Source organism: Rhinopithecus bieti, unplaced genomic scaffold, assembly GCF_001698545.2.
Source record: "Rhinopithecus bieti isolate Rb0 unplaced genomic scaffold, ASM169854v2 scaffold_14009, whole genome shotgun sequence".
In the NCBI taxonomy this organism is placed as follows: domain Eukaryota; kingdom Metazoa; phylum Chordata; class Mammalia; order Primates; family Cercopithecidae; genus Rhinopithecus; species Rhinopithecus bieti.
Genome location: NW_016808040.1, coordinates 499,670 through 521,341, shown reverse-complemented (window position 1 = coordinate 521,341; position 21,672 = coordinate 499,670). Strand labels below are relative to the sequence as shown.

At 36.5% G+C, this 21,672-nt stretch overlaps 1 long non-coding RNA gene across 1 annotated transcript; it reads left to right on the top strand.

Moving 5' to 3' along the window:
• Window positions 1-951: 951 nt before the first annotated feature.
• LOC108537658 (uncharacterized) lies at window positions 952-20,623 on the top strand. The gene is made up of 3 exons (XR_001887885.1): window positions 952-1,039; window positions 2,342-2,415; window positions 20,350-20,623. It is a non-coding gene; the product is annotated as an uncharacterized LOC108537658 (long non-coding RNA).
• The last annotated feature ends 1,049 nt before the right edge of the window (window positions 20,624-21,672 follow it).

The window sequence follows — 21,672 nt, the reverse complement described above, 5'->3', positions numbered from 1 at the left end:
ATATGTCACACATACAGATATAGTATATATACTGTATATACATACACACATATATAGTATATATTGTATGCATCTACAGATATATATGTGTATCACTCAAATCTGTCAATGCTTAGCATAAAGTATGCATTCGGTGAATGTTTGTTGAGTAAATAAATGTGAAGATTAAAGAGCTAGCAAGACCATTATGGAAGAGAGAAGAATGTGCCATTCATTACCTGTTTGCTTTCAGATTCATTCGTTGCCTTTTCCCTGTTTCATTTTCATCATGCTGTCTGCCACTGCAGATTGCATTTTTCAAACTAAACTATTACCTGAGTATATTTTGGCCAGTATCAGGCACTGGCCAGAGATAGACAGTTGAGAGACAGGGAGCAGCCAGCACATCTCTCTCCATTTGCACCTCCTTTATGGCTCCAGCTCCTACCAGTCAGGACTTGTGTGGTCCTATAGTCACAGTTGAATAGAACTAGTTCTGGTACTACCACCTCTTAAAGTGTCTCTTCAGGCCTGAAGTTAGTAGCAATTTAGTGCTATTCCCAGTCTATGGATTGCCTCATTACTATCTGGATTTGCATTAGCTCTTCTATTTCTTGTGCAGCATGTTTTTCTTATTTAAATTCCCTTGATTTAACAAAGGTTTATGTTTTCAAGATACCGCTACATTAAGGTTTATGTTTTTAAGATCACACCTTGGAGGATATAAGGGGTTTGGGCTCTTGGTCTTCAATTGTTAAGTCCTATTGAAAAAAGATGAAAGAGCAGCATCTCTGTAGAAACATCAGTGCTGGAGCGTTGTTTGATGGTGACTTGTTATTCCATACTTCTAAAGCAGTGTCACCATTTGACCCAAGTCTTGTGGAATCAAGCTGCTTTAAACTCCTTCAGTCAAGCAGGGTGGACTGTGATGTCAGTCTTTCCAAATTCTATGGATGATTCCAGTGAGCTGCATTGGTTTCCTAGGGCTAATAACCAGGTGGCTCAAAACAACATACTTTGATTGCATCATGACACTGGCAGGTAGAAGTCCAAAACTAAGGTATTTACAGAGACATACTTTTTAGAAAGGTTCTAAAGGAACATCGTTCCTTGTCTCTTTGAGCCTCTGGTAACCTCAGGCATTCTTTGGCTTGTGGCACTGTCATTCCAATTTCTATCTCCATCTTCCCATGGCTATCTTCCCTTTGTGTGTATGTCTGCATCTAAATTTTCCTCTTCTTACAAGGACACTAATAATACTGTATTAGAGCCCACCTTAAAAGCCTCCTCCTAATTAGATTACATCTGCAAAGACCCTATTTCAAAATAATGTCGCATTTACAAATATGGGGTATAGGACTTTCAGCATGTTTTTATTGGAGGACACAATTCCACCTATAACAGGAGGGATATGGAAGTTGCAAGATTTCCTTTTCCTTCTGCTCCTTCTTTCTTTATACTCTTATTTTTTCTTCAACTTCTGAAAACTATTTTCCGGTATACAGAGGATCAGGCAGATTTTCTCTGTACGTTTCTTCTCTAGGTCTTTGTCATCAAAAGCATTCCTTGGAATTCTTCCTTGAAAATAATATAATAAATTCCATTTTGAGTCAGGAATAATAAATATGAGGACCCCCTGATCTAGAGCAGTCAATATGCCCAGGACTTCTGTCCAACTTGACCAAGCTATTTCATGCTGCTCATTCCAAACCTGTTTATTGCCAGTCAACTATGTTAATTGAATCCTTCAAAGGGGTTGAAAAATAGATGCCTCATTGCAGTGTCTGGCAAGGCACAACTCACATTATAAATTTCTTAGTGATTCAGCAGTTTATATTGTAAAATATCAGAGTCAATGCTGAAAAAGACAATATTTTAATGGCTTCCTGGAGATCCTGATCTAAAATCCCTTTCTAACATTTTCTAACCTAAAGAGAATTCATTTACTGTCTCTAAACATAGCCTCAAGTACGTTATTTTAAGATCTATTATTTATTGTGCTGGTTAGTAAGCTTTTATCTCTTATTTATGATTAGGTAAGTTTTAATTGGAAATAGGTTGGAAGTCATCCAAGCTAGGTGGGTACTGTGGTCCCTATTGTAAATTGATCTTGCAAACACCTGCTTGTTGTATGATGTTATGCAAAATAATCCTTGAGCTGTTGCTTTTTCTTTTTTCTCTCTTTAATTTTTAAACTTTTGAAGCCCTGTGGAACTTTCCAATTAAAACAAAAAATTATAAATAAATCTCTGAATTTTAAAGGTGTAGAATAATATTTATTTAAAACATAATTCTCTTGGCTAAATTATAATTAATCATTTCCATGTGTTATGATGAGAGTTTTTATTGTTCTTACCTACAGTGTTCTTGATTGAAATGATGTTAACCTAGTTTTAATCAATGAAAAACAAGAACTTGAAGTCCTATAAACTGAAGGTAAGATGACAAATAGAGGAATAGAAAATTCAAAAAGAAAGTCATAATTTTTTTTTTCAATGCCTGTGGTCTAAAGGTCCTATTTTTAGGACAGGTTGAGAGTGAATTTTTTCTGTTACTCTATAAAACCAATATGAACAGATTACTTCCCGTTCCTCAATGTGCTTTCAAAAATCTGTGAGTAAATGCTTTGTATTAAGAGATTTCCAGAAGTCCAAGTTAAATCTTTATGTCTAATTGGTATTTAACTATTCTTTATTATACATGTGCTGGTAACTTTATGTTGTTATATTGTTTTATTCCAAAACAGTGTAACTTGAGAATATCTGAATTTCAGTGTTGAAATATTCACTCATTGCATGCATATCCCCCTCAATTACGTGTGCTAATAGGAACAGTTGCATAACCGATTCAAAGAGAGATTATTCATGTTGTCTTCAGATTGTATTCTATCACATTTGCTGCTGCAGAAATTGCCTTCTTCATTCTGTCTTGCTTGGCTACTGAGTTAACATGGGTTCATTGTGAGATGGAGAGTCTACCACCGTAGAGGCTGCCATGGTGGTTCCTCCTAGGTAGCCAACAGCTGGGAATTAATTTCTACAGAAAAACTCAACTAAAAGGTCTACATTAATTACAATCATGCAATACAAACACACAATGTAATACCTAGAATTTGTCCTTTCTGTAGTTAATTTCTGAAATGTTAGAATGATGGTCATTGTGGGCACCCTCCATTCTGAATTTTGCTCTTCCCTCAGCTAAATTTATTCCCTTTATCCTTGAGAGGGATAAAATTGGTCATGAAAAGTAAGGTATAATGACAAAGTAAAACAAATAATAGGTCTGTTCTAGGATACCACATGCAACAATTAAGATGTTCAGTGGATGTTCAGGCAAATACTTTGATCTCTTATATCTATTTCCTGATCAGTAAAATTGAAATAAAATTCCTCCATATTAGCTGCTCAGGACAGAGTTAAATCAAATAAATTATTGACTGGCAAATATAATTGACAATGTGAACTTGAAAAATAGTTACAGAAGAAGATACTGTATCACTCAGAAAACACCAGCCTGAAATAAAGGCCTTAGGTTCTATTTGCCATGCTGCTATACATGCAAGTATATGACTAGAGGGTCAGTGTTGAAACTTTAAAAACCATATCTTCCCTTGTTTCTTACCTTCTATTTCTGACAGTCAGTGATTTTTCTTATTAAGTTCTTTACCTTAAGTCCATTTCAGGAGTTTCCTTCATTTAAATATTGCCCAAATTTCTCCTAATAAAAAAATTAATGTGATGCAAATTTCAATGAATGATATGTACTTCAAATCAGGCAGAGTACATGACAATACTATGACTGATACATATGTTTTGATTGTGGTTAGCAGACTTTATAAAAAAATTTAAATCCATTATTTCTCCTATTTATTAATTAACCTATTCATTTATTTGTTCAATTACTTAATGTGTGACATATATTTTTAAAATTATAAAAACACTTAAATACATGGTATTTGGCTAAGCATAAGACAGGAAAAGTGATATTGTATTGAGACAGTTTACTTAGAAAGATAGTAAAGTTAAATATGTGGCAATATGACCAATATGACATTAAAACAAGGGTTAGCACAAAATGGACTATAACTCATCTATCACTAGTAAAATTGTTGTAACAAGCATCGCGAATTTAAATGAGAAGACGTGGGGTGGGTGTAACTGGAAATAGGATTTGAAAGTCAAATTAGAGATTGGAGATTGTAAAAAACATATCGAAGAATTTCAAATTTGCCCTGTCATTACTAGTTAAAAATTACTGGCTTGTGAATAGGACATTATTTTCTTCACCTAGAAATAAAATCAGATGTAGAGTCTCCCTAAAGATACAAATTTAGTAAGAAAGGACAGGAAGAAAGCAGTGAAGTAGCCTGAAAGAAGATGGAAATTTTAGTGAACATAAGGAGAGGGAAAATAAAACCTAGCAAAGCAAAAGATCGTTCTCGGTGCATGTAACATAACCAACAGTTTCTATTGATAGACATAATTACTAACTGGATAACCTAAGTTGAGCAGAAAACAAGTAGAACAAGCACTTGAAACCATCTTGATATCAAGGAAATTCATATTTGAAGTTCCCAGATTTTCATTTCTCATTTTATCACTTTGTAGTCACATCTTTCTCTATTTGCCCTCTTTTAAAATACTCACTCTGTAAATAAAGATAAGAGCTTCTGTTTGTTAAAACATTAGCTATAATAGTCTAGGTAATACTGGGGTGACACAATTATAAAATCTTTGTGGTATAATTAAATATATATACATATATGTTTTTATAACTCTGAGTTTGCTGTGGCACTGTGTAAATCTCTGGGATAACTAACCAGATCATAGGTCCACATTCCAGGACACTTTGGTCTTATAGCATGCAGCAAGCATGTCATACATGACACTTACTGCTATGGAAAGAGAGATTCTTTCACTGGCTCCAGGACACATCTCCTTTAAAAGACACACTTCACTAGAGCTCACATTGCATTAGTCAAAGAAAGTTATCCAGCAGGGCCTACGTTCAAGGAGAGGTAAGTGCCATCCCATTGTATATCCTGACAGGTGGAGTTCTAGAAACACCAGTAAACAGCATGAATGCCAGCCAAAAATACATATTACATGTCAGCTATGGTTCTCAGTGGTTTACATAAAGTATATGTGTGTGTGTGTGTGTGTATGTATGTGTGTGTGTGTGTGTATATATATACACACACAATCATTCTATCATGTAGAGATGGATAGAATCTTTGCAGATGAGGAAACTTAGGGACTTTGATTAACTTACTAACTTTCTATCAGCAGGAAGAGAAGATGAACTATGTCCACAGACAGTGTGGCTGCAGAGTGTCTCTTAACTATTATGTTATGCTCTCCCTGAAACTATTACTTCTGCAAGTAGCATTTGTACTTGAAAAGGGAACAAAACTTTAAGCTAAAAGAATGAAATACTGGCAGGTAGAAATACATGGTTCTCTATGAGGAAAAAAAGTAATGACTTTGAGTTGTTCAGTCCCAATAGAATCCTGATACATAGTCGGTTTCTGCTCCAATTTTGGTTGTGAAAATTTAGTTCTTGTACAGAGAGACTAGATAAGCAGAATTCAACAGTGAAGGTGCAAAAACCGTGATGTAGTTGAGTATTTTTTTTAAACATCTTAATTGTAGTCATCTACTTTATCAGGTTAAATAAGGGTGGAAAAGCCAGTTATTGTATCAGGTTGACAGAGAAAACAGTAACAGAAAAAATAATTCAAATTACATTATTTTTCTTCCCATACATTGTTCTTTGGCATGACAGGTGATATTATGTTAAACATTGTCAGAGGAAATGACTTAAACAAGCCTCTGTTTATTTAGAAAAAAGTCCCCCAAATTTATGAAATTATAATAAATGTAAAATAGTATTATGAATAAATCATATTGTGACATTATACTTGGGGGCTTCATCATTCAGGAAAGGCATATGCTGTCCAAGAAATATAGCCTCCAGAGTACATCGCTTTAAGATGGAGTATTTAGTGAGCACATTAGAGAAGCTTATTCTCTTATGATCAGGTTGGTTTTAATTGAAAGCAGGCTGGAAGGCATCCAGGCAAGGCAGCTATGGCTATAGGATTTCTCAGAACTCGGTAATATTGCTCTTTTCGAGAAGTCTGTACAAACTCCTAAGATATGAGGAATATCTAATCAGATGTCACGAAAACCAGATCGTCATCCTCTTTTCATATCAAAAGGAATCCAAAGGAAGATTTTAATTAGAGAGGATGTGCCAAGTTCATCTGGATGGAAAGAAGTGTACAGCCTAAAGAAGGAGAGATCGTGTGTTCTAATTATCCTCAGTGAAAGAGCTCAGATTCTGGATATTTACATCTTCCCTGTAACTATATTTAATCTTACAGTAATAGGATATTAAGAAAGTATCTGACATGGCAGCCACTACCCCCAAAAGAATCCATTAGGACAGTACAAAAAAGTACCCATCAACTCCTACTTGTTTCGGGAAATAGTTGGCCACAGAAAACCCTCTGCTATAACATTGAACAATCTTTCCTCTTTTGAAATGTTCCCAAATTGCTTGCTTGCCCTTTTACAGACAACCAAGGACAAACAAATGCAACCAATGACCAATCAAAAAATCTCCCCCACTTCGAAAAATCCTGCTGTAATAGAACCGTTGTCCATTTAAGATTATCACAGCATTTCCTCCGTTTGCTTTATAATCCTGTTCTCCTTGCTAACACTTTTGCACCTCTGTGAAACAAAATTAATTAAAGACAATGCCATGGAAGTAGGTTTATGAACAAAAGGCCATTGTTAATTTTGTCTCTGACTCCGTTTTGTCTTTGACGGTTCTGTCTTTGCCACACTTGGCTCCTGCCATATCTCCTTGTAGCTGGCTACTGACCTTGGCTTCTGAGCAGGAGCTATACCAACATAGGTACCTTGAACCTTAGCTGCTCCTTCAACTGCTCAAAACAGTAAGTCGTCTTCACCAGGTCTATTTGTTTTGTCTGAGTTCCTTTACTGTTTTATTCATGTTTAATTCCTAGTATTTGCATTTGTTGAAAGTTCCCTTTGGAGTTCGTGTGCTTGGTGATTCACCTTTGTTTTCTGTGCATTTAAATATTGTTTCATCATAAGGAGGTGTGTTGTGAGATCTGAGTCTGTCATTCTAGCCACTTTCCCAGACTTGGAAGTTTGGGGTTTCCTCCAGACCTGTATCCTTCTGAAGGCAAACTTTTCTGTTGATAACCAATAAAACTGGAAGAGATACCCTTGCAACCTGACTTCATTCTAAGAGCTTGTTCTTAATACACAACTAGCATTCTCTTTGATTTTCCACCTGTGAGGTGGGGCTAGGGTGAGATACAGATTGTCAGATTGAGATCTAGATACTCAGATCTGTGTTGAGAAGTGACTGGCCTTTACGTCAGGGGTTGGGACACAAGATGCACAAACAACTACGCCACGTTACACTGATTGTGACCAGTTGTATGAGGTGTTCTTAGTCAAAATCTCCCCAACTTTGCAAAAAATACTCCTACTCTCTATCCCTACTTTTACCACAATCCTATCCCTTGTCCTATTTCTCTAAATGTCAGATTTTCACCAATGCCAGAGAACGAGAACACCAAATGAAGTAGGTCTTCAATGAAGCTCTAGGGAGCATTGTATTTAATAAAAAGTATTCCTTTGAGAGATGAGAGGGGAAAAAAGGTACAAAATTGCCTAGGTCCAATGGGTAAAATTTGTGTTGGTACACGGAAGCTTCTAAGTGAAATTTCAATTCCAAGTTAGATTCTGTAAAATATTTTGATGATATTAAACAAGGGACAGCAGTCATTAAAACCGCACCCTCGTGTGTCTGAAACTTCTTAATACACAACAGTACTTCTTTTTTCTGTGCCTATAGGCGTTTAGGCCTACCTTGTCTGTCTCCTACCCAGAACCTTACCTTACAAATTTTCTACCACTCCCATCTGCCTCTTCCTTTTATGAATCCAGCCAACATATAAACCTGGAATATTCTCCACAACTGAATCTCACTCTTGGGAATAATTAAGAGCCATTATTAAGAATTTTCCTAGCCGGGCGAGGTGATGGGCGCCTGTAGTCCCGGCTACTCGGGAGGCTGAGGCAGGAGAATGGCGTGAACCCAGGAGGCGGAGCTTGCAGTGAGCTGAGATCCGGCCACTGCACTCCAGCCTGGGCGACAGAGTGAGACTCCGTCTCAAAAACAAAAAAAAAAAAAGAATTTTCCTACTCCTGCGAAAGACAGACAACTATTCAATATAAAACTTAGAATCTCCCACAGAGATGATTGCAATGGAACAGAACAGAGACCACAGAAATAAAACCCCACATCTACAACCATCTGATCTTTGACAAACCTAACAAAAACAAGCAATGGGAAAAGGATTCCCTATTTAATAAATGGTGTTGGGAAAACTGACTAACCATATGCAGAAAACAGAAACTGGACCCCTTCCTTACATCTTATACAAAAATTAACTCAAGATGGATTAAAGACTTACATTTAAAACCAAAACCATAAAAACCCTAAAAGAAAACCTAGGCAACACCATTCAGGACATAGGCATGGGCAAAGACTTCATGACTGAAACACAAAAGCAATTGCAACAAAAGCCAAAATTGACAAATAGGATCTAATTAAACTAAAGAGCTTCTGCACAGCAAAAGAAACTATCATCAGAGTGAACAGGCAACCTACAGAATGGGAGAAAATTTTAGCAATATATCCATCTGACAAAGGGCTGATATCCAGAATCTACAAGGAACTTAAACACTTTACGAGAAAAAAAAGAACCCATCAAAAGTGGGTGAAGTATGTGAACAGACACTTCTCAAAAGAAGACATTTATATAGCCAACAAACATATGATAAAAAACTCATCATCACTGATCATTAGAGAAATGCGAATCGAANAAAGACTTACATTTAAAACCAAAACCATAAAAACCCTAAAAGAAAACCTAGGCAACACCATTCAGGACATAGGCATGGGCAAAGACTTCATGACTGAAACACAAAAAGCAATTGCAACAAAAGCCAAAATTGACAAATAGGATCTAATTAAACTAAAGAGCTTCTGCACAGCAAAAGAAACTATCATCAGAGTGAACAGGCAACCTGCAGAATGGGAGAAAATTTTAGCAATATATCCATCTGACAAAGGGCTGATATCCAGAATCTACAAGGAACTTAAACACTTTACGAGAAAAAAAAGAACCCATCAAAAAGTGGGTGAAGTATGTGAACAGACACTTCTCAAAAGAAGACATTTATATAGCCAACAAACATATGATAAAAAACTCATCATCACTGATCATTAGAGAAATGCGAATCGAAACCACAATCAGGTGCCATCTCAGGCCAGTTAGAAGGGTGATCACTAAAAAGTCAGGAAACAACAGAGGCTGGTGAGGCTGTGGAGAAATAGGAATGCTTTTACACTATTGGTGGGAGTGTAAATAAGTTCAACCATTGTGGAAGACAGTGTGGCAATTCCTCAAGGATCTAGAACCAGAAATACCATTTGACCCAGCAATCCCATTACTGAGTATATATCCAAAACATTATAAATTATTCTACTATAAAGACACTTGCACACACATGTTTATTGCAGCACTGTTTACAATAGCAAAGACTTGGGACCAACTCAAATGCCCAGCAACGACAGACTGGATCAAGCAAATGTGGCACATATACACCATGGAATACTATGCAGGCATAAAAAAGAATGAGTTCATGTCCATTGCAGGAACATGGATGAAGCTGGAAGCCATTATTCTCAGCAAACTAACACAGGAACAGAAAACCAAACACCATATGATCTCACTAATAAGTGGGAGTAGAACAATGAGAACGCACGGACACTGGGAGGGGAACATCACACACTGAGGCCTGTCGGCGGGTGGGAGGCAAGGGGAGGAAGAGCATTAGGACAAATAGTTAATGCATGAGGGGCTTAGAACCTAGATGATGGGTAGATAGGTGGAGCAAACCACCATGGCCCATATATACCTATGTAACAAACCTCATTCTTCACATGTATCCCAGGACTTAAAATAAAAATAAATTATACATATATGTGTGTGTGTATGTGTGTGTGTGTGTGTGTGTGTGTGTGTGTGTAAATAAAATAATCTCCATCAGGGTGTGTGACTCCACCTTACCAGACTTTTATCAATTAATCCATGTATTAGTAAACACCTGAAATCCCAAGCTCTGAATGAGTTGAAGCATTTTCTTTCTGAAAAGCTATAGCCTCATAGTCATTAAAAAGCTTATTAACCTGGTTATTCTAACTTGGACAAACAAAGTTTTATATCAACTAATAATTCCACATAGTATACAGAAACTATTAGATAAGAATTTTGTAAAGTGTTACCCCTTACTCGTAAGCTACACTCCCTTTACCACCCACAAACTTCTAAAAAGTTTGAAAGGACAAGTAACATTTTAAGGGGAAGCTATCAAAACTCTCAGAAACTTCTGAAGTCTAATGCATAGCTCCTAGTTTTGGTGGCCATCCAGTTTACTTGTTTAAGGGTACATGAGTTATCTCTCTATGAATTTGTGACTGAAAGACAGATGTGTGTAGCATTTCACCTCCATTCTAGATTCTGCTCTGTTATGTACAGACATGGCAAAATAATGCAAGGGGCTCATGTTCCAGTGTTATTACTGAAAGGTAAAGCTACCATCCCACGTCATTTTTTAAACAGCCTCTTCATGATCTTCAAACAGAAACTTTTGTTTCCTAGAAGATACATCAAAGAAAGACTGCTCTTAAACCTGAAGATACATACCTTAAGACTGCTCTTAAAGATACTTAGCAGTCATCAAATGTGTCATTTCCAGGAGGTTAAATGCTCTAGGGGAGTTGCAGTCTCAATGGAGTGTATATCACTATCATCCAACCAGACAATGAAATAGGACTACGAGAATAAAATCTTCATGGACAATGCCTATGATGACATCTGATTGATTAGTGATGATGACACTGTCAAGGTCATCACTCTGAGCCAAGATTACTCTCTCTTTTTTTTTTTTTTTTTTTTTTGAGACGGAGTCTCGCTCTGTCGCCCAGGCTGGAGTGCAGTGGCCGGATCTCAGCTCACTGCAAGCTCCGCCTCCTGGGTTCACACCATTCTCCTGCCTCAGCCTCCCAGGTAGCTGGGACTACAGGCGCCCGCCACCTCGCCTGGCTAGATTTTGTATTTTTTAGTAGAGATGGGGTTTCACCGTGTTAGCCAGGATGGACTCGATCTCCTGACCTCGTGATCCGCCCGTCTCGGCCTCCCAAAGTGCTGGGATTACAGGCTTGAGCCACCGCGCCCGGCCAAGATTACTCTCTTGATTCTGATAGAGGGAATGATTCAAAGGGGGAACTGAGAAATCACAAGCCATGGCAGAAATGTCCATAAGGATCATTATAATAGTTTGACCATCTACAAGCACTCCATCGTTTCCCAGTTCTTCCAGAAAATGACCATTCACAGAAAACTCTTTATCCTAACATCGAACATCCTCCTACCCAAACAGTTTGCTTGTTCTCTTACATTCAACCAAGCATGGTCAAACGTGCCTGAAGATTAATTAGAAAGTCTTCCGAGCCTTTATTAATTTGGTCTCTGAGTTAGTTTGTCTTTGGCAATATCAAGTGGAGAAACAGCCAGATATTACTGAATATTCACCACTGCTAGATACTGCTTTTCCTCATCTCTCATTTGATATAATGTTCTAAGTTAGGTATTATTTCTGCTTCATGGACAGGAAACTGCAGCTTTGGAGAGTCACAAGATGTTGGTAGTTGCACCACAAAGTAGAGAGGCCTAAGAGATTTGATGGTTAAATGACAAATTGGAGGTAGACCCAGTAGTGTATACTAGGAATTCTGATTAGTAGTGGAGTTTTCTTGCTTTTGACACCAAAAGCATTTTGTTCTGTATCCGGTTGATCTGCTTTCAACCTGCATGCATTTTAGACTCTTGCCTATTTGGAAAATTCACAAAATAAAAAAAAACAAATAGATCTGTAGTTACTTCATTGGGCTGAGTTTAATAGTTCACAAGATCAGACATAGGAAATTACTTGAGGAATGATGAGGGCTGAGGAAAAGATGAGGAAGTCTTAGAGAATAGAAATCTATGCTAGTTAGTCAAGTAACATAGTTATCATGTCATTAGATAAGTGATTTTTAAAACTTTCAAGATCAACTGTCAAAATTTGATGAAAGATGATAGCTCTTCCACAGTGAAATGAAAACAAATGTATATTATATGTTGGTAAATGGTATAAGGTATAAAAACACACAGAGTACTACAATTTTTGCGCTAATGGTTTAGTTCAAATAAACAGAATATTTTTTTAACTACTTTAAACTTACGTTCAAGAAAAGTTTTAACAGATTATGGAGAGGACCTATATAACCCGCCTTAGTTTTTCTAATATGAACATCTTATAAAACCATTACATAGTTCTCAAAATCCAAATATTAGAATTGGTATCATACTATTAATTACATTACAGACCTTGATACTATTGAATTTTACCAGTTTTTCCTAATTATATTTTATTTTTGTGATTCAAGAGTCTATATGTGCTTCCACATGTAAAGCTGGTGCAAAGTAATTGCGGTTTTTGCATAAGAAGTAATGGGTGAGCATTTGTCACTGTTTTTTTCCTTATCTCCTCCAGCCTGTAAATAGTTCCTCAGCCTTTCTCTGTCTTTCATGATGTTGACGCTTTTAAGAGTACTGAACGGTTATTTTTTAGACCGTCCCTCAAATTTTATTTATCTGATGTTTTATTATGATTGGAATGAGATCTTATGTTTATAGCATCAAAACCCCAGAAATTAAGTTGTGTCTTTCTCAGTTCTCCATGTCAAAGAATTCATGATATAAACAATGAACTGGTGATGTTCACTTTCATCATTTCATTAAGCTGGTGTCCCCTGGGTTTCTCTATTGTGAAGTTATCATCTTTCTCACTATAGTGAATACATTGACAGATACACTCTGAGAATGCATATATTCTTTCACCTTAAATTCTCGCCCACTAATTTTAGAATTCTTAAAACTTGTCTCTGAGAATTTTCAACTTTAGTTTATGTCCAACAGTGGTTTTCTATGTCCTTCCTTCCTTTTGCATCTATTTATTGGAAATCTGCCATAAGACAGAGTTGTTCTCTATCCTTCATTTATTCATTTTCAAAATTTATGAACAAATATTAACATTTATGATGCATGAGTATAAACTCATGGATATTTATTTTATTCTATGGATTAAAATTCAATACTATCATCTTGTTTTCAGTTTTCTTTTTGTACATATACTTTTCCACACTTATTTTTGTTAAAAATGATCATTTCTTGAAGAAAGGGATATAACAACATTATGCAAATGAAATAAAAGATCAGATGCAATTACAGTAATAATAAAACTTGAATTTAAAAAATTAAAATTTTCATACGGTTTTTAACATGGAGATTGGTATGTTATCTTAGGCAATCAATTAATACCTACCTTACCTTTGATGGCAGCAAGTACAGAAATTCAAGATTTACAAAGATAAAGTCACTATCAGTACATGAAGTAAGAGTACTCATATCATACCTTGGAAAATAAGTGTAGGTCTGTGTCAAAGAACACCAGTAATGTCCTCTGAACCAAAGTGTCAAAATATGTTTAAAATGTTTATAGGGAACTGTGGATTACCTACCAGCAGAAAAAATCATAAAAAGAAATGCTTTTCTAAGATAGTTCTAGTAGGATTCCACCTCCAATATATTCTTCGAATAAAGTATCTTTCTCAAAAGAAAATAGACATTTTTTCTCCCAAGATATCTCTGGTGATGACTAAAGCATTTAAATAGAAAACATCTTGGCTCACAATAGTTTTATAATGTAATAAAACTGAAGGCAAATATAATGTTTGACAATTACTCCATGATTTGCTTTAAAAAATTTAACCAAATAACACCTTTAACGAAATTGAAGATACCATATGATAGAAGCCCTGCTTATACTGTCATCTTGTATGAGTCACAAACCAGTTTGATAATATCCTAGTCACATATTTTCCTCAAGATTATTCCAATTCTACATGACTCCTTTTCTTGCCTATATTCTTAGTAATCGTAGATGATGATGTGCATTTCAAGGTTTTCCTTTGTTTGGGGGCAGAAGTGTTTTGTCTGTGGGTGTGTGTGTGTGTGTGTGTGCATATTAAGCTCTGAGCTGTCAATGAGAGTTTTCCACTGTTTCAATGAGAGTTTCCTACTGAAATCACACCTGTAATCCCAGCAGTTTGGGAAGTCAACACAGGTGAGCGGATCGCCTGAGGTCAGGAGTTCGAGACCAGCCTGGCCAACATGGTGAAACCCCATATCTACTAAAAATACAAAAATTGGACTGGTGCGGTGGTGCATGCCTGCAGTCCCAGCTACTCAGGAGGCTGAAGAAGCAGAATCGCTTGAACCTGGGAGGTGGAGGTTGCATTGAGCCGAGATCACACCTTTGCACTCCAGCATGGGCGACAGAGCAAGACTGCATCTCAAAACAAAAAACAAACAAACAAAAAAAACTTGGAGCTTAAAAATTTGTAAGTCAACATTCATTCCACCATACACACACACACACACACACACACACACAGTCCAGTACCTTGCAAGGATGTAGGTAAGCACTTTTATTTTAAACTCACCCATCCTTTGGTTTGAATGTTGCAACACAAGAAACACGGTTGTTCTGGTTTCTCATTTGATACAATGTTAAAGGGAAAATGAAAGGATTCATAAATATCAACATGTGTTCCTTTTCCAGAGGATTTTCTAATTTCAGCTCTGCCAATGTAAACCATAGCTCACATCCGTAATCACCATGTTTCCACTTGCCCAGTAACTCTTGCCATTGTGATTTGGGGGTAACAACCAGCACATGTACACTCTACCCTTCTATGATGCAAAACAAGACATTAATAACATAATCTGAGCATACTTTGAAGTTAAATTCTTTCTCCATTTGAATTTTTAAAAATCTGAGGAAATTATTGTTGTGTGTGTGTGTGTGTTAGAGTTTTGTTTTCTAGATCGTATATACACAATAATGTCCCTCATCTGTAGTTAAGAAAAGCCCCTGCTTTGAAATATGGGCCTTCCTTGTGTAATAACATGATAGTGATGTATAGAACGATTTATCCTATAAATCAACAACTATTTAATAAAGAAAAGCTGTGTCCTTTCTTGGACTTAGTGCTATGAAGAATATAAATGTATCTATATGTAGATATAATTTGAGATCTTGTTTAACAATAGCTACCTTACAAATATACACTTGTGTGCTTACATGTAAAAGTTTATCAATAAGTATTTGATGTGGAGGCCTTTGATTATGTATGACTAAGAAGATATCAAGGAGAAGCGATGAGTGAGCTGAAATTAAGGGGAAAAGGAGCTCCATGGAGAGAAACCAATATAAAGAAGATATGAGATAAAGTGAGATCTCATATGTGGTCTGTGCTCCATTGGTGTGTTGTGGAAGGGCTGGGGAAGAGAAGGGTAAGCACATCTAGAGGCACAGGAGAGCAGAGTGTCAGGAGAGGAACAGAAGCAAAACCCAGGTTGCATCAAACGTATCCTTTCTCAAAGATGTTGGAAATATTTCCTAATTGAAAAGAAAAGACTACATTTAATTATTCCTTCGAAGATGCCTCTTGGTCCACTGATGTGAAGTAACTGGGGGAAAAATGCAGTTTAAATAAAGTGCTTCAGAAAGTTTGTTCTGAAATGAATCCACAAATAACACCAAGATATTCTTTTCACCACAGGTTATGTCTGTACTTTACTTCCATGTGAGAGTGGCATCCCCAAATCAGGGATTTAAAGCTTGGTCATGAATTTTCTTGTTGTGGCCCACACCTCCATCTTTCTTACTGAGTCAATAAAATTATAAGGTTACTAATTCATGTACCTTGCTAGCCTTATAAAGCTCTGGACCCAAGCTCATTGTCCAAACATAAAATGTCTTAAATTTTCCATGTTACACACTGCAGTAAGTTTTTTAAAAAGCCAGTGTAAAGGTTTGTGGGAGACGAGGTACACTTTTATGGTTATACTGATTTAGTTGAAACTGGAGACACAAAAGGCTTTGAAATGCTACAAACTTTCCCAAAAAGGAAAGCACTAAAACCCTCTGCCCTTCCTCCCCTCTCATAATGTAGACAAAAATAATTTCCAGGATTTAAACATGACCCCTTAGGAACCTGGAGAACCATGAAGCATTTTGTTTTGCTGCAAGAAAAGCATTAAATCTCCCCAATCCCCCGAGCTGGGCAAACTCCCTAATACTTGCTCAACACAGGTTTAGAAATATAATGTATCACTCAGTACTTGTCATTACTCCTTAAATAATATAAAATGACTACTCTTTGCTTGGTGTACTAAAGGTTTTTAGAAATACATCTGTTGCACTTGAAAAACTGAGTGTGCCATATAAGATTAATATGCATAAGTTACTGCCAGCTGCCCACTCCATCCAGAGAAAAATGCATGCAAATCACTTTGGCTGCTGGTGGTACAAGGTTCTGAACCATCTCTGTCCAGGGGCAAGTCACTGCCTTACATTGTTTAACTGGGTTCCTGCCTCAGAATACCCCAACTGTGGCCAAAGAAGGATAGACAAGAATATTAGATGCAAAAATGAAACCTATTGAGGGAGACAGGCCCTTCAGTCTTCAGCAGTTCATGAAAATGAATGCCATTCTCAACTCTTGTCTTTCTAGAAAAGTTAAATAAGTACCTTTTCAAGACAGTCATTAAAATGAAGGTATTTGTTTCTCTCCCCCAGCTGTTTGGAAATGAATGCTGTAAAGTACAATGAGAAAATCTGTGCCTTTTAGGCTGCTGTTCAACATGAATATATTTGCTATAGTGTCTTTCCTACAAACTCTATTATGAAAAGCTAGACCACCCCTGCCATAAGTAATATATTACATTGCAAAGTATTTATATATATAAATATGTTATATATATAAAACTATAAATATATATTACCCTAGGTAATATTAGATTGCAATGTGTGTGTGTGTGTGTGTGTGTGTGTGTGTGTGTGTGTGTGTAAAATATTCCATCCCCTTTCACCCAAAGATGCCACTGTTAAAAAGGAGATAACTGGGGTTCAGGAGCTGCATATTTCAGAATGCAAGAGGCATGGGAAAATATTGATCAACAGTAAGACAAGGCAGAAATAAATTGCTAATCTGCTGCATAAGAACAGGAGAAATGGGACAATAACCCAAACCCAAAGTCCATTCAGAAAAAATATTTTATATCTGCAAAGACCTGATATCATATTTCCCCTTAAATTATTCTCACATATTAGGGATAAATCCCTAACAATTTGTGCATGTTTTTGGATGCTTATTTATGGTATTATATGATCCATTAACTTATTTAGCTATTTCTATATGCACTTACATTTTCAACATATGTTTATTAGATATATGCCATCTAAGTGCAAATTTCTGATTGCAATATACATCACACATTCAAAATAATTTCTATTATGGGTGTTAAAACATTTTTCCCATCTACCAAGCTTCAAGAAGAGCACAAGAGTAGTAATCCACAAGCTGATATGCAAATTCTCATTAATTTCAATGAACTAGCCAAACTCCGTGCTTTCAATTCTAGTTATTAGAGATGCTGCATCCTAAAATAGAAGGTAAATTGATAGTTTCATTTGGATGAAACTGTAGTGTTATCTTTCTCTTCATCAAGGTCTTAATTGAAATGTGGTTCCCATCAATGTATAATGGACAAGTGTCTTTCATTCATGTGTATAACAAATATATATTGAACACATGCTATGTGTGAGTCATTGTGCTTAATTCTAGGAACACCTACAAGAAAACCACAAATTCTCTTTTCTAAAGGAGCTCACCAAGTAGTGAAGAGAAAATTATAATTAAATATATTAATTACGATCAATAGTAATATCTACAGAATGCCATGTAATCACTAGGGCTCTTTAGGCATCAGTTTTGGGCCTCAGTTTCCCAAATGTATTGGGAGATGGTTTACCAGTGTATATGAGAAGTAGAGGAGATGAGGTACGGATTAATTAAGTGGCATTGAATTGCCTGTGAAGTCATTGCGCATAGACAATCACACCCATAGACATTTGTGTCGGGCTAGTTAGCCAAAATGTACCTAGATCTCCAGCTTGAAAGCCCATAAAGTACCTTATTTTTTCTAATCTTCACTGACATTTATCTCTTGTAGATATTTTATAATGACAACCTACTGGGAATTAAGTCCAGAAGTAGTAGCATATTATTGCACATTTTCCTTCCCATCTAATTTTTCTTCCCATCTATTTTGCCCCTATGTTTAAAAAGGGAAGCACAGAGAGACAGAGAGAGAGACATAATAATAATAGGAACATTCTTCAAGTTATTATAAAAATGAAGTGTCCTGCTTGCTGAAAATAACTAGAGTATTTGCTGCAAGTCAATATTGTTGTATGCAGTTTGGCTACATTTGAATTTATGTTTCTGGTAATAATCTAACATATTATTGGAATCCCTATTATCACTCGTGTATGAAATCCAGCATTTTTGCTGATGGGCAATTCATTCATGTAGATATCTGCAAAGCCTCAGAAACATAGCATATCTAAAATAGACTCCAGATGGTTATCTATATACCAGTAAAGGCACACAGTTGTTCGGATGAACCCCTGTTACCACTACCTTCACCTCCTTTCACATCCAAGCGATGAACAAATAATGTAGGCTCATTTTTCCCGTTATACATCCTGAATCTGTCACTTCTCATCAACTGCATAGCAACTTTTCTAATATGTTTCCATCATCTCCTTCTCTTCCTCCTGAACAATTGTATCAGCTTCCTAACAGGTCTCTTCACTTCCATTCTTTATCCCTTAGTCTCTATTCTCAACACAATAGCTAGAGTAACTGTTTCAAAATGTACATTCAAAGCTCTTCCTAAAAATTGCCAAGGTTTCCTGTGACACTTAATATAAAATCTAAACACAGAACAAATGTCTATAAGACCCAGTGAGATCTGGTCCTGACCACCCAGTAATCTCATCTCCCCAGACTTCCTGCCACACTCTTTGCTCAGGCCATGCCATGCCAGTTTTCTAACTAATTGATTCTTCGTTAAACCAAGTTTCATTTTGTTTCCCCACCTGTGCACTTACCACTGATTAGTGACCTTATCTCCAAAATTACTACTAGGTTTATTCTCTGTTTCCATGTCTGTGTTAAATTGTTACCTCCTTATTAAAGGTTCTCTGATCTATTTCTCAAGAACAATCTTTCTGTGATACTCAAATTTCTTATCTTGATTTATTTCTTTTTAATAGAACTTTTCACTGCCTAACATGTTATATAATTATGTGCTATTGTTGCTGTTGTTATTGTTTTGCTGTTTATTAGACCAGAAAATAAGTCATAGGATGTCATAATTTCCCCCAAATCCAGAACTTTGTAACACATAGTAGATGCTTAATAAATATTTGTTCTGTGACTGAAAGAATAAACAGATTTGAACATACCTGTACTCAAACTAGAGTGTGATGAATGTGTTGAAGGACTCTGATCAAGTCAGAAGACCAAGATTCTAGTTCAAACTTGTCCTTGTCTGGACTAGTGATGGTTTTACAAAAGTTATTTCCTACTTGCAGCCCTTTCTCCATTAGTATGTAGCTCAGATTTCTTGGGTTACAGCAATATGAGAATAACTATAGATTCTAAAAATAGCCTGAAGACTTCACTCCAGAAAACCCCTTGCAGAACCAGACTGTGGTCTTCTTGCCTTGTTTCACTTCTCTCACTCTGGGTGTATAATGTGTCCCTGCTGATGCACACATGGGAACACTCACCAAAGAGGGTGTCACTCCTCTACGATCTTAATCTGAGGCCCAATCTGATAATGCTGCTGAAAGTAGTTGGGTGCAATTTAGATCTCTCAAAACATTTAAAACTTGTAATGAAAACACAGCAAGTCTGCTGCATTTCTCTACCATTCTAATTTCTTAATGCAAGTTTGGATAGTTTCATATTTGCATTGTTAATAGCCCTGCCTCAAAGTATGTTGACATTGTAGGTGTTCAATGTTTCTTTTGTTCCCCTTGCTAATGTGAGCAATCTTTTGCTAGGAGGCTAACTTATTATTATTATTATTATTTATTCAAGGTTGATACACAATCATCGTACAGGAGGATAACTTTTTAATAAAGATTTCAATGTCTTTTAATCTTTTTTCCTTCTAAGAAGTCCTTTAAAATCCAAGGGATTTGAGATTGTTCTTTATTTATTTGATTATAGAATAATATCCTTTGGCAGTAAGTGGTGATAAACTTACTAGAAGCCACTAGAGGCACGCACCTGCTTAGTGCTCATGTTTGCTTCTCTTCCAACCTGCCTGGAGAAAGAACATCCTTCTAGAGGAAAACTGGAGGTTTCTGTCAATCAAGACGTGAAATGAGGCTCCACAGCCAGGGACATCCCTCTCCTCTCCCTTTGCCAGCTGGTCAGGGTCTTCCCCTCAACTTGCTCGGAGGCCTTGTAAGTTCAAGAGAACACTCTAGTCACCACTTCCCCTCCCAACAAGAACAAAGAAAAATGCAAAAGTGTATAATAATGGCCAAACTAGTAAGAATTAAAGGAAATGGTGTGATATAAAAAGAGTTTCAGACAGGATTAATAATTCTGCAATTTGTTATACCAAGTCAATTTTTTCCACTTGCAGAGCAAAGTTGCCCAGTGGGTTTATTGGTTCACTCATTATTAGGTATATATCACTTATATTGTTTTACATTTTTATAGTTTATTTAAAAAAAGACGTCACTCATGAATAAAACATTTTGGCTCCAGGCTGCCATACACTGAGGTTGGTCGGAGAGATTATACCGTCCTTGATTTAAAATAATAACCAAACACACAAAGCAAAAATTACATATAATCAGATAGTATAACAGAATATAGGGTGAGTCTCCCAAGAGAAGTCTGTGTCTCAGGCGGCTCCCACAACAGGAGTCCCCTTCTTTTCTTCATCCTCCTCCTGCACAAGATCTCCCTAAATGTAGCTTTTATTTCTTCCTTCCAGATCTTTCAGTATCCATCGTTACACTGATCTGCACTGAATTCTTGAAGCTTCCCTTACCTCATTCTTTGTCACTCTTTGGGATAATGGTGCCTCTGAGGTGCAGTTCATCTGCCACTATGAATGAAGTGAAGGCATGTAGCTAGATGGACATATTTAATGTCAGTTTTTTAATCATTCTGCACATTTCAGTGTTCATAACTAAGCAAAATTAAGAGTCAGTTGGAACTCTATGAGTAATATTTCTATGTATTCATATATTAATTTAGTTGACATATCTGGTATGCTTGTCCTACTCTAGAAGCTGCTGAAAATGTCAACATGAGGATTCCTAAATGTTGTCTGGGATCCTATGGCTATGCTAGGAGAAAAAGATCAGTGTATAATTAGGCCAATTTTCCAGGAGGTCGGCTAACCATATGGTTTCAGTTCAGAACTGTTCAGCACCACAATAACTTTATAGAGGCCAAAATCAGTCATTGGAGGAGGCAAGAAAAACGTAGTGAGGCTGAAGGTATTTTTCCACAACGTGTTGCCTTCCAAAT